Source organism: Phoxinus phoxinus (genome assembly GCF_949152265.1).
Source record: "Phoxinus phoxinus genome assembly, chromosome: 7".
Taxonomy (NCBI): Eukaryota; Metazoa; Chordata; class Actinopteri; order Cypriniformes; family Leuciscidae; genus Phoxinus; species Phoxinus phoxinus.
In genome coordinates, this window is record NC_136882.1 from 26,998,845 (window position 1) to 27,012,931 (window position 14,087).

Sequence of the window (14,087 nt, forward strand, 5' to 3'; positions counted from 1 at the left end):
GGGGTGCTCTGAAAACACCCCCATTAGCAATTAGTGCTTTCCACCTGATGAAATGAACGCGCAAAACGAATGAAATGAACGCGGCAAAACGAATGAAATGAACGCGGCAAAACTGATGAAATGAACGCGGCAAAACTGATTAAATGAACGCGGCAAAAAATCGACCAATCAGAATTTTGGTCAAGCCAGAACGTATCGACCAACAATCGACTAATCGATTGGGAGATTACAGCCCTAGAAAGCAGTGATTTATGTTTTCTTTTTCAGTTTTGAAAATGCCATACAATACCCTGTACCATTCAATTTTATTTTGTTTAATGACATTTATGTCAAAGATACAGCAGTGATAATACACACATAGCAGCCAATAAAATCTGTTGTTCAATATATGACTGCTTATTGCCTCATGACTGATGAAAAATTTGCCTTGTTGTGTGGAGTAGAATTTTGATGCATCGCAATGCATCGTAGAATCGAATTGAATCGAATCGTTACCTGGTGAATCGTAATCGAATCGAATTGTGAGGGCAGTGCCAATGCACACCCCTAGGTACTAGTGCTTTTGCTATTTGCCGAAATGCGAGATCAGCTGCCGCCTGCCAGTACAAGACACCAATCCAGAACAAGCTCCATAAAAAACCTATTTGCATGCACTATGGCCTACAAAATGATCCTACAAAAAGTACTGGAATAATCTGATCCATGAGAGTCTGCTGAGTGATTCACTCATTCGGAAAATAGTACACACTCCACACAGAGTCACTGTTGCGTATTAGGGTGTAATACGCTATTCGAGAGAAGTACGGTGCGTAAAAGGTGGCATAAAGATCATACAGAGCTTCCATTAAGCGATGAACATCCCCTCATTTCCAGAGCAGCAGTCACATTGTTTCCTGCACTTCGAAGTGCACTTCTGCAGGTATGTTTGAGAGCAAATTACCCTTCGGTTTTTATGCCCACTTAAAGCGGTATGATGCTTAGTAATGCAGCTCATTCACATGATTGCTAGGCTTGAAAATGAATGGGCAGGGTATAGAGTGATTAAGATCTCCACATTTGTCAGGATTACTTTTCCAAACACACAGCGAATGTAAATCATAACCGGACGTTGAGCTCTGCTGTAGAGTGGCGGGTTATGCGGTGGCTGATAATAAAACACTAAACCTAATTACACAGCTTTTGATACAGTACCACAGTAATTATAGTGAACTCTTCTGAAAACCGGGCACTTGAGAAAGAAGGGTAGATGGAGATGAAGAGGACTTCCTTGAGAAGGAAGTCAGCGGAAAGACATGACATAAGAAGGAAGCCAGTGATCAACCTTAAGTGGATCTTCCGCTAGTTGCGTGGAACATAGACTCTTGGCCAAAGTTTATTGAGGATTGCAAGGCCTTTAGTTTAAATGATGGAGAGAGTCCTCAAATCAATCTGTGCTTTTTTAGAGGACATACTGTATTTGAGTACATAGCTCTGTGAAGTGTACTTGCATAATAATTGCATATACACTACCTGTCAGAAATTTGGAATAATAAAAAAAAAAAGTTATGTTTTTGAAATACGTTTTTAACGCTCACCGAGGTTGCATTTATCCAAATAGTAAAAACAGCAATATTGTGAAATATTATTACTATTTAAAATGACTATTTTAACATATTTTAAAGTGTAATTTATTCCTGAGATGGCAAAGCTGAATTTCTAGCAGCCATTACTCCAGTCATCAGTGTCATATGATCCTTCAGAAATCTCAATTATTATTATTGGTGCTCATTTATTAATAATGCTTTGAAAACAGTTTTTGCTGCGTAATTTTTTTTTGAAAACCGTAATACCTTTTTTCAGTATTCTTCTCTGAATTGAAAGCTTAATGAAAAGCATTTATTTGAAACATAAATCTTTTGTAAAATGAAGCCTACAAATGTCTTTACTGTCACTTTTGATCAATTTAATTCAATAAATACAAAGTTCTGGCATGAAACTCTCTATGGTGCAGGCTAATAGGTCCTTTTACTCACCTGTACTCACTTTTTACTCATAATCACATCGTTATCTATAGGGGGCAGCTGATTGGTTCCTGCCGTATCAGTAGCCAATGAGCTCGCTGCTCAACCTTCAAATACTTGGGTAGCATTTGCCTTAGCAGAGCAGCGTGTTTTCAGAAACCCTCCACCTTCCCCAGCTCCACGTGTATAGATCTGCTACGGGTAATTCATGCACGCTAAGTTGTACAGCAGCAGCACGTCTTACTTGCTCACAGCAGCGTGTCATGTATGTATTGGCGATAGCAAGTCCCGCACTTGCTCTGCCGCAGCAGCACCAATAAAAGCAGAAACAATTTTTCTAAGAAATGTCTCTTGAGCACCAAATCAGAATATTAGAATGATTTCTGAAAGATCACGTGACACTGAAGACTGGAGTAATAATGCTTGAAAATTCATCAAATTAATAAATTACATTAAAAAAAATATAAAGACAACTGTTGTTATAATATTTCACAATATTACTGCATTTTTTATCAAATAAATTCCTTGGTGGGCATAAGGAATTTCTTTCAAAAACATTTTGTATAAAACATAGTGTATATATATACATAGTGTATAAAATTCTTTTTATATATCAATATTTATTTTCATAACATTTACATTTCTTTCTACACAAGCATATGATGACATCCTACTCAAAACCAGTCTGAGTAGCTCAAGTGTTGTCTGTTTGATGATGTTTCCCTGCAGTCGATTCCAAATGAACAAAATTTGAGATGCGCTTGTACAGATATCCCCTGCTGAGTGTGTAGGGAGTAGTCAACACTGCGCAGGGACCATGTGAATCGAAACACAGCTTATGATTTTGCCAAGTAGGGCACATTTTTTTTATTCTTGGTCCTGGAACCATATTTCTGTTTAACCAGGGCAGGGTCTGGCCATTCTTATCAAGCCTTTCCCCTCTGATTTAACACTACTTTAAGGGTTAGTTCACCCAAAAATGAAATTTCTGACATTAACTACTTGAGGGGGTCAAGTCGTTCCAAACCCATAAGACCTTTGTTCATCTTCGGAACACAAATGAAGATATTTTTGATGCAATCCGAGTGGGGTTGAACCAGAGGTTGAACCAATTTAGTTACATGGACTATTTTAACAATGTCTTTACTACCTTTCTGGGCCTTGATAATATCAAGATATCAAAAATATCTTGATTTGTGTTCTGAAGATGAACGAATGTTGTCTTAAGGGTTTGGAACGATGTGAGGGTGAGTAATTAATGACAGAAATGTCATTTTTGGGTGAACTAGCCCTTTAAAAGTTAGGGTACAGGTTAGTGACAGGGTTAGGATTCTGTTTGATGAGAATGTTGTTCTAAGAGCAACAAAATATCCTGGAACACTTACTTGTGTCACAGCGCTACGATGCACAGGAGCATGCACGTGCACAGATGCACATGTGCTTTTTATGAGATGCACATGTGCTTTTTATGCCCCTACTGCATGTTGGGATGTCGCATTTAAGATGCAATGAGTAGCTATAGGCATTTTTTGAGTCACATCTATGTGTCTGGCTCAGCAGCACTGCATAATCTAACTTCACTTGTCCATTCTCATTGAGAGATGATCATTGTTATTGCAGGCACATTTTCTGGCTATACACAATTCATCTCATACAAAACCCATGTTACAGTTGAATTTTTATTTTGAATTGTAATTCTGCATTCTGCTTGATACCTAAGTAAAAATTCAACTCTAAAGTGAAATGGGGAAAGGGGAGAACCTGCACCACAACACACTTATAAATACAATTAAATCTAAATTATACAAATGCATAGCCTACTTTATAAATGTTAAGTCATTAAAGATCTGTGCACCATAAAATGGCTGCAACAACAAACAAATCAAAGGAAATAATTAGAATCCAATTTGTCCATTCATACGCACTCATTAATATTCATTATTTAAATGAGATAGACCACTCAAAGCTGCAGTTTGATTTTTTGTAAGACTTCTATTCTAGTTTAAAGTACAGACACAATACCATAAGCCATATATAGGTTAATTTCCCAAATACTGTAAACACTGTGTCCGTGTTGCACTGACAGTTTGTTTGAGAGGCATGACACAGCATCTTTTGCTCGACCAATGGCATGAGTTTGGGGCGGGACTTTCCTTTGGAGCCTGTTGAAAATGTTTGGAATTCATTCTTTTGTAATTCTGTTTGTGCATCTAGTGGTCAGAAATTACACACAACTGCTGCAAATAAATTCAGCTGAATGACAGAATGACTGCATATGTAATTCACAGAGATCTATGCTGCAATAAAGCCAAACTACCTCATAAACACCAAAGCCAACGCTCAATGAAACTTCAAGAGAAAAACATTTTAGAAATGATTTGTCCGTGACATCAGTCATCAGCACAGCATTTTAGTGAGTGATAACTGCTCATCATCTCAAGTGTCATAATATGGGGCTTCTTACTTTTTTCTGTCTTAAATGAAATAGTGGTATCTGTCCTTAAACTGTGAGAAAGGAGTTACAATTTACACTTCTGTAAAATGCTCATTACGCCTGGGGTTAACAACAGGGAATTCAGTGCAAACAAAAACATCTACAACTCTCCCACACTAAACATCTTCATTCCTCAAAGCTCCACACAGGAGATTCGGTGTCGCCCTCACCGTGGAAACAGATCTTTAACTAAAGCTCAGAGGTGAGAAGACACGTGCACCACCTCTTTCCTCAGCTCAGCACTTTCAACAAGCATTAAAAATAAACCATGCACTTCAATATTTGTTCATAACGCAATCTGTTCATCTGTGTCTAATGTGTGTCTGATGGTGCGACTAAATGTGTTCTGTGTTCATATATGTAATTCAGAGATACTCTCCTGTACTTACTTCCTGTACATGTGTTGTGACGAGGGCATTATGTGTGGTGTGCATATCCCGTGAGGATTTCATCACACCTTTTGGGAACATAACACACGCATGCACTGTTAAGGGAACAAAAGAGAAATAACACCTGCACCATTTTTCTTTTTTAGTCATTATGTTGCAAATTATTCAGATTATGAACATGCAAGAGGGGAAAATGGAAATGTAGCACTTTTGGTGTATTTTCAGAATGTGCAAAACAGGGTGAAATTATTTAAATAAGTGTTGATGAGAAAGGGAACGTGAGAGGGATGCTGTTAAAACAGAGTCCTGTGGAGCTGTGGTTCTGCGGTTAATGTAGGTACAGGTGAGGTATGTTCTCTCCCAATGGCCCGAAATAACATAAAAGAGTCTACTTATCCCATCATTGACTCATTGTACATGAGTCACTGTGTGGCACCGCAAGAACAGCAGAATATCCTCCACTGGGATATGATGTACTCCCATAAAGTTCTGCATGTGACATTTTAAGGGAGCTACTCGCAGCAATACCGATATGAACATAAAGTTGAGTAAAGACCAAAAGATATTAAAAATAGTCCAGCTAAAACCACTTTAGATGTAGCATTCATCTCCAAAATTTTTGTCAGCAAGCATGTTTTCTTAAGCAGTGCATGATCATAGACATACACTATACTTAGACTGATCTTTATCGCTGTATCTAATTGTAAATAATGTACATCTAATTATCATCAAGTAATTTAATACCATGATATGTACCAAAACCTGCATGATGCAATCACTAGTCCAAGAGTAACCATCTTTCTGCAAGTTGCATCACTAAACCAGTAGGTTCAAATAAATGTACAAACAAATTGTGTTTGTAGCGAGTGTTTGAACTATTCATTCATCAAAATATGTTACTGAGTGTAGAGGTCCATTCAGACTAAGGACGAAAAACGATAAAAATAATAGTTTTAAAAACTATTTAAATTCTAAAAGTTAAAGAATAGCAGAATAGAGTCCACACTACAACGATAATGGCACAGAGAAACGATATTGTTGGAATCTCTTCACAACGATTTTTTCCAGTTGATTAATGGTAAAAACAGCCAATCAGAATCCACCCTGCTTTAAAGAGCTTGAGCATTTAGCAGCAGACAACAAAACTCCAGCGCGCTTATAATAAACAGAACGATATTGTGCGTCGGTGTGTGGATGCTAATATATGGTAGTTATCGTTACAGTTATTTTTATAGTTACTGCTCTTGATGTGAACAAGTCAATGAATCAATCACAGATTAGTTTAAAACCTATTTATTCAGAAAAGAAACAAGTCTGGATGAATTCAGAATAGCATACTTCCATAACACTCTTACTATTTTGCCATATTAAGCCACTGTTTATATGAAAGAATCACTGAATCGCTTTCAACTGATTCGTTAAATTTTTTTGATTCATTCAGAAATGTCTCTGTGCCCTTAAATTGTTAGTTCACCCAAAAAAGAAAATCATCCCATATTTTACTCACCCTCAAGCCGTCCTTATAAAGCTTGATTTATAAGAGGTCACTCTTCCACCAGAAGTCGACTTCCATACAGCTATTATGTTTATCATTTATAAAGTAATGAATATAGATATTTTTCTAACAAAAATGCATCACTTCACTCCAGAAGGCCTTTATTAATCCCCTGGATCTGTATGAATTACTTTTATGATGGATGGATGCGCTTTTTTTGGCTTCCAAATCTAGGGTACCATTCATTCCCATTAAATTTCGGAAGAGCCAGGATGTTTTTAATATAACTTGTGATTGTGTTTGGCTGAAAGAAGAAAGTCATATACACCTAACTTGAGGGTGAGGAAATTATGGGATAATTTTCATTTTTGGATGAACTAACCCTTTAAGGCACATCCACCACTTCGGAGTTCGGAGCAGTTTTTAAAGGGGTGGTAAAGTATGATTTCACTTTTCTAACTTTAGTTAGTGTGTAATGTTGCTGTTTGAGCATAAACAACATCTGCAAAGTTACAACGCTCAAAGTTCAAAGCTAAGGAAGATATTTGCTTTTAAAGAAAAGGACTACAACAAACGGCTGGTAGGGACTACACGACATTCCTCCGGGTTTAGTGACATCAGCAACTCTAAAATGTAGCTACAGTACATAAACCCCACCCCGGGAACACGCAGTCCATGTTGAGAAGAGGAAAAGTTGTTGTATAAGAGTACATTTTTGAGTCAGCGCAAACTTTAGCATCCATCTTTTCACATGCAATCGAAATCTCACAACAACAGTTCCTATACGAGCGATTTATAGATTACCATGACAGAATATCCTAATTGAAGATAGTTAACTCCACATCAGCAACATTAATTCATCAACTAACCTTTCAGAGACGTCCTGTTGCTTCTACATGTTGTCACTTCTTCTTGAGTCTCTCCATCTTTGTCTGACTCCGTTTTAACATTAAAGGTAGAACAGTTTCTGTCATTTTAGTGTGTCTGCGTGAGGTAATTCGCAGCTGCTAACACACGTGAACCCTGCCCTCTGTACAGCTCATTTGCATTTAAAGGGCCAGGCACAAAACGGTGCGTTTTTGCAAAATCCTCAAAAAGTGACAACTTTAACATGCTATATAAAAAAAATCTGTGGGGTATTTTGTGCTAAAACTTCACACACACACACACACACACACACACACACACACACACACACACACACACACACACACACACACACACTCTGGGGACATCAGAGATTTATTTTACATCTTGTGAAAATGGCATTTTACCACCCCTTTAAGGCTTAGCCTATCCCATCATTCATCATGTTCAGGAACTCACGTACCCCGAAATCATGAGATGTTGAGGAAAACTTTCTAGTGTAAGTTTAATTAATAATTATCATTTTGGAGTAAAAAAATAAAGTGTTGCACAAAACTTTTGCAGCTGCTGCATCACCTAATTAGAAGCACCATAATTAAATTGTATCATGTTACATATTGGGACTATTGAATAGACATTTAGAAGTTCAAAGAGTTAAAGCGCAAAGAATTGAAAATCAAAATGTGATAATAAAGCTCAGTAAAAACTTTAGCATTTTTACAACAATAATCAAATGATCTACACACATGAGGTCTTCATGCCCACTTGTATAAACACTTCGCATAAAATGTTGTAATCATTATAAACCTATTGTTTATTGACCTGTTGTATAAAAGTAAAGTCCCTCACAATCACTCTGCTTGTCTCAATATCACAACTCATCATATCTTTTGCTGTGCTGCTGTAGATCTGGATATTGGTGCAGGAAACAATGTCAGACTATTTTAAGACAGTGTTCATTTTGCATCGGCTAGCTAGACAATGCAGACCCTGAACAGATGAACGTGAATATTTTTCTTAATGGAAAAGGTTTTTGATTCCCAACCCAAATGCTGAATAATTTCATATTTCATATTTCATATTAGCCCACATTCGTCATTTCATGTTCTAATTAATTGCGATGGCAGTGCCATAAAATGTTTTGGAGACTCCAAACACAGGGGCAAGGTTAAGTGCTACTCCAAAAACACAGAATTATCTAAACCTCCAAAAGCTAAAAATGTATGCACCTCACTCTTAAACCAAACACACATCTGCACAAGCAATTGAAAATAATGCTGTCCCCTGCGTATACTGACTAAACTAAGCATGCATCACTTGGAATTGTCATGTTGGAGAGTCATGAATAAGTCATGAATTCAGTAATAAGGGGTTTGTAATTCCCTTGCAGTCACTTATCATTAGCGAGCTGAAAATGAAAACAGCATCAGACTGCAATTAACCGACATGTAACTTATGCTACTGTAAAACATGTGCGACAAACACATTTTTCCACCAGAAATTACATTGTTTTTTCACCTTATCTTAGGTACACACAGACTGGCAGAAAATGTCCCGCTGAACAACTCCATTACTCTTATAAACAAAGGTATAACAATGGTCATAAAAAAACAAACAGGAGGGATTAGAATTTCACGTTGTGCTCTTTCTGCTGACCGTAAATCCATACTGAACATGTCTTGGGGCAGTGCATGTTGAGATCTTTGCTGACACGTGCATTTGTGGCTGTTAGAGATGGCTATTATTGAGAGAAGAGATGGAAGCTGAGGTGCTACAATAATGACATTTGTAATTGGATTCCGCACAGATCTTAACATTACTCCAGAGCTGTGGTTTTCATATAGCTTGGCCAGCATGTCAGTGCTCATGAATGAACAAGTATCATTGTTGGGGATAGAAAATCAATACTTACCTTAAAAAAAATGCTGGGTTGTTTCAAGCCATGTTTAGATCAAATATGGATCCACCTAACCATTGGTTTTACCCAACGGTTGGGTTTTTCCATATTTGACCCAAACATGGGTTGAAACAACACAGTATTTTTAGAGTGTAATGCATGTTACACAATCAGATTAAGTACCTATTGTTTATTAAAATCTATATTTGTAATGATAATATATTTTTAAAAAAAAAATTTTTGTATTTCAATATTAATATAAAATATTTACAATAATCTTAAAACATTATTTTTGTATCTATACCAAGTAACACTGTGCAGACGAAGCAACCAACATACTGTGAATGTGCAAAACTACATATTTTCAAATTCATCAGTGAGTAACACATAATGTAAGAATTGCTAATATTGCGTATCCACCTAATTTTTTACATAAAAGGGGGCACAGACATTTTAATTTATAATTGTAATCATAAACACACTGCAGTGGTTTGTCGTGCAAATAGTTTATTGCACTTTCTTAATAGCTATGATTCAGAAGTCTCACACATTCACAGGAAATAGCTTACTTCTGCATTTACAAATAAGGTGGAGGGATTTGGTTTAAAACCAAGATGATTTAAATAAGTAGCCAAGAGACCAGAAACATCATGAGCTGAGTTTATATAATGATTTGAAAATAGAAACAGTGTTTTAAGTCTGTGCACAGCACTATGGCTCTGAGACAAATTTCCCCTCAGGGTCAAACAAATATTTTTCATTTCAGGTTATTTAAATATATTCCACATACATTTCCTAGCAATCAACTAAAAAAAAAAAGTAGATTAAAAAATCCCTCTATTTCAAACAGAAGGGTAAAATAAAGTGGCTAGAGTAAATCACATCAACAGCAGATACCTCAGTTGGTTATAATGAGACCCTTCTAGTTTTGTTGTGACTCGGTGTAAACGTCCAGTATAGACACAGTCTGAGCCACAACCTTCTATTTATCTCATTTTGCACCAAATACAATTTAACATTTTCCAATCCCTCACAACAAAGTCACGTAGGTCTATGAACTACTACACATCACCATGTCTACACAGCAAACGAGCGGTGAACAAAGATATCTTTTCTGCAAGCAAGGCAACATCTACACACTGTGTCTGTAAAAATGCTGTGTTATTTCAGTTACCCAAAAAATAAAATAAACCATGCCTCAGACAGCTGACAGTAAGAACAAGTGGATTTCCTTTTTTAGAATATTACTTTATATATATATATTTTTAATGATGTAAAAGTAATTTAAAGTAACAAATGACATAAAAGTAAAAGTACAATTAAGAATAATATAGTATGTTATTTTTAGAGTTACATTCCTAACATCTACCTAAATACATAACATCATCAAACAAAACATATTGGCTTGAATAGAGCTGAGATGGACAGGTGTGTGTGGAACAGTCAGTCCAGGTCATAATAATACACTCTTGTATCATCTAATGGCTCTGGATTATGTCCGGCAAATGGGGCTTGGATTGGATTAACAATATTTAGGAGATGAACTCCTTTTTCATAACAGATGAACCACAAAACAAAGTGTAACCCTTCACTCAATTTCGTACAGACACAAAGTCTGAGTATGGACCAGTAAAATCAGAAGAACTAAATTCGCCTGCAGAGAATAAGGATGTCACAACAATAATGAGTCACTCACACAAAGTATAAGGTATAATTGAAATATATATTGGTTTGTTTAGAATTTGAAACTTGAATGTATAAGAGAAAGAAGAAAAGAAAATACAGGAAAGAGAAAAAACAAATAAAATTCAAAGTGTGCTTCTCAAACAAATAAAATAATTTCTTTAGACACCTTTTTGTCTGTTCTTAATGAGTTTCAAAGACTCAAAAGGCAAGTATAATCACTTGTCACAATGTTTATGTAAATTAATACATTAACCTCTCGTTTCTTTGGAAAAATAAAAATATAAAAAATAATAATTAATCACTACAGTGAATTCACCTTCTGAAAATCTTAATTTAGGATATAATCAATTTAAGTTAAACTCCTTAGTTGATCCCTTTTTAAAATGTATGTAGGATAAGTTTTTTTTCTTCTTAGTTTTCAATCAATATTAAAGGAAAAATAAAATGAAAGCAATCACATTTGAACAAGCAACATCGTTAATAAACAAACAAACAAAAAATAAAATAAACCCAACAAATTCACACTTAATTCCCTTCACTGGAATTAAACCCAGCAGTTTCCAAAAAAAAATGAGTCTCTCAAATTAAATTCACAACCTTGTGAATGTGAATCGTTATACGACAACAGTATTGTTCGTTACTCAGTCTCTCCTTTGTGGCTGAATCCTTCCAATTGAACGGTGAAAAATGTAAACGCTGTTAGTTCAATTTCCTACCATCCATTATCCATCATCCATCGGCAACACTAATGTCAGTTCCATGCAATCACGACTCGCTGTTAGGTCCGTGCGGCTCGCCAGTCCCGACTCCCTCCGCGAACACGAGAGTTGGAACGAATACCAGGAATCCAGGAACTCCAATCCGGAAAGCAGCGATTTCAATGCAGCATTCAACTCAATTCACAGCATGCACTCGACAAGATGATGATGATGAAATAAAATCAGCAAAAGGCAGAAAGAAGAAAAACAGAGAAAACAAAACAAAACAAAAAAACCTGACCTTGAATAAAAGGTCAGAAAAGAAATCCTTGTTAGTTTTCTCCATAACATACACATCACATCATTTATCATTGTCTAGCACGGCATCAAAATGGCGATTGCGTTTCACATACAACGTGCGATCATTCGTTCACCATATGTGATCGTAAAGAAAAATACATTACTCATAAAATAACAAACATATTTCTAATTTATAATTAACTTATATGAACATTTCAACAACATTTCACATTTTATTACATGAAATAAAAGTGTAACTCACCAAGACCCGATGAACTTGAACATATAATCCTTTTAGGTCTTAAGAACTCTTTTTACAACTCATTCCTTTGCTCAACTCTCTCGTAAAAATAAATTCTAATCATAGATCTTTTTTGATCGTTATTGAGTTCTCAAACAACTCTTTGATACGTGAACGCGCTATGCGTTAACAAGGCTGCTTCTCCGCAACTGCGTCACACGTTATAAAATCAATTTAATAGTCTCTTTCACATCAAATTTACTTCTCTTTTCGCTACATCGTCTCTGGGCACATATAACTTCAATCCTAATCAATTTTTTCAAATAAAATCAAACAAATACTCAAATCTCTTTGGAGAGATCCAAATCACGACTGCTCTCGTCTGCTTTTCCAATCAAAGAGAGCGCGAGCTCTCACCGCGTGCGAATTCCGGAAACTGAAAAAATGTTTTTTTTTTTTTTTTAACATCCTCAATTCTCATTGGTCAGTCTTACAAACAAAAATTATTTTAATTTACTATTTTAATACTCATGAAAATAAGTGTACCACTATAAGTGAAACTGTATAAGTGAAAATAAATGTTCTGCTCACTTCATTTAATCACGTGTTAATTCTGTGGATAACCTGGGTTACACCCTCCCCCTTTGATCTTATGCACGTCCTCGGGCATGCATATGGCTGTGCTGTCAATACTGACGAAGGGTCACCCGGTACCATGACACATTTATTCCAAAACAAATCAGAATTTTCTTCGGACTGAGCAAAAGCAGTACTTAGTCCTTGTAATAAGGACTGAACCACTGAAATTAAAGGATTCCCTAATTGAGGATAGTGAAATTTCTTTGGGGGTTGAGTCTGCCTAGCGGAACGTCTCAAACCATCAGAGTGTGGGTCTCCTTCCTCGGTCACCCTTTCGCTTGATATACTTTCTTCAGGGACTATCTCAGGTCTAGGACCATTACTCTCATCCTGAACAACCCTCAGTTCTTCAACTGGATTCAGCACTACATCCTCCAGTGACTCATTCACTAACTCACAGTTACTACAATCCTCTTCCCCAGACACTAACACAGTGTCGTCTGCTCTACATTCTCCAAGATCAACGTCCATATTCTCAGATTCCACTACATTACTCACAGGCAAGTTCTCATTCACTTCACACACTTGTTCGTTTACCTCACTAACCTCAAGCTGTTTTTCTTTCAGGGAATCAACATTTGTCTGACTGGTTCCCGCTAATTCAACCTCAACAGTGTCTGTGATTGGGAAATTCCCCAAATGATAAGAAGAACTCTCAGGTGGTATGTAACGTGTAACCACTTCTACTAATTCTCTTGGTAAAAAACAATTAGGAGACTCGTTCTCAGAATTCTCATCATCGTTTGAATTTCCTGCCTCATCAGCATTTTCTGTACCCAACTGAGGCCTTTCTCGACATCTTTGACGCACTTTGGGTAAGATTGTCTCGTCTGCCTCCACACCAGGTAAGAACCCACAAGGTAAGAGCAGGTCTCGGTGCAGAGTACGGACAGGACCCTCTTTCCCTTCAGGACAAACGGTATACACAGGAACATCTTGTGCTTTCTTTAACACAATGTACACTTCTGATTCCCATTTGTCTGCCAATTTCTGTTTGCCTCTCAACCGGACATTCCTAACTAGAACCCTATCACCCACTTCCAAACTGGAAGCGACTACATTTCTGTCAAACCTCTTTTTATTCCTTTCAGCTAATTTCATGCTGTTTTCCAAGGCCAATTTGTAGCTTTCTTCTAGCCTACTTTTTAAAGAGGTTACATACTTTGAGTGGGATTGACCAGACTCGTCATTCAGGATGCCAAAAGCAATGTCCAGCGGCAACCGAGGCTGCCTTCCAAACATGAGCTCATAGGGCGAGTAGCCCGTAACATCGTTTCTGGTGCAATTGTACGCATGCACTAGCGGTTTGACATACTCTTTCCAGTGAGCTTTCTGTTTGTTCTGTAGAGTACCCAGCATCTGCAACAAAGTTCTATTAAAC

General features: G+C 36.8%; 1 protein-coding gene across 5 annotated transcripts in view; it reads right to left on the minus strand.

Annotated features, from left to right (window-relative positions):
* Positions 1–14,087, minus strand: part of fgf14 (fibroblast growth factor 14) — a 150,506-nt gene that overhangs the window by 71,631 nt on the left and 64,788 nt on the right. The window contains exon 1 of one of the 5 annotated variants that reach the window (XM_079618080.1): positions 7,248–7,323. The exons of 3 other annotated variants lie outside the window; for them this stretch is intronic. The gene's annotated coding sequence lies outside the window, so the exon portion shown is untranslated. Of the gene's footprint in view, positions 1–4,883; positions 4,920–7,247; positions 7,324–14,087 lie in introns of those variants that run through there. One more of the 5 variants, XM_079618083.1, reaches the window with a different exon arrangement.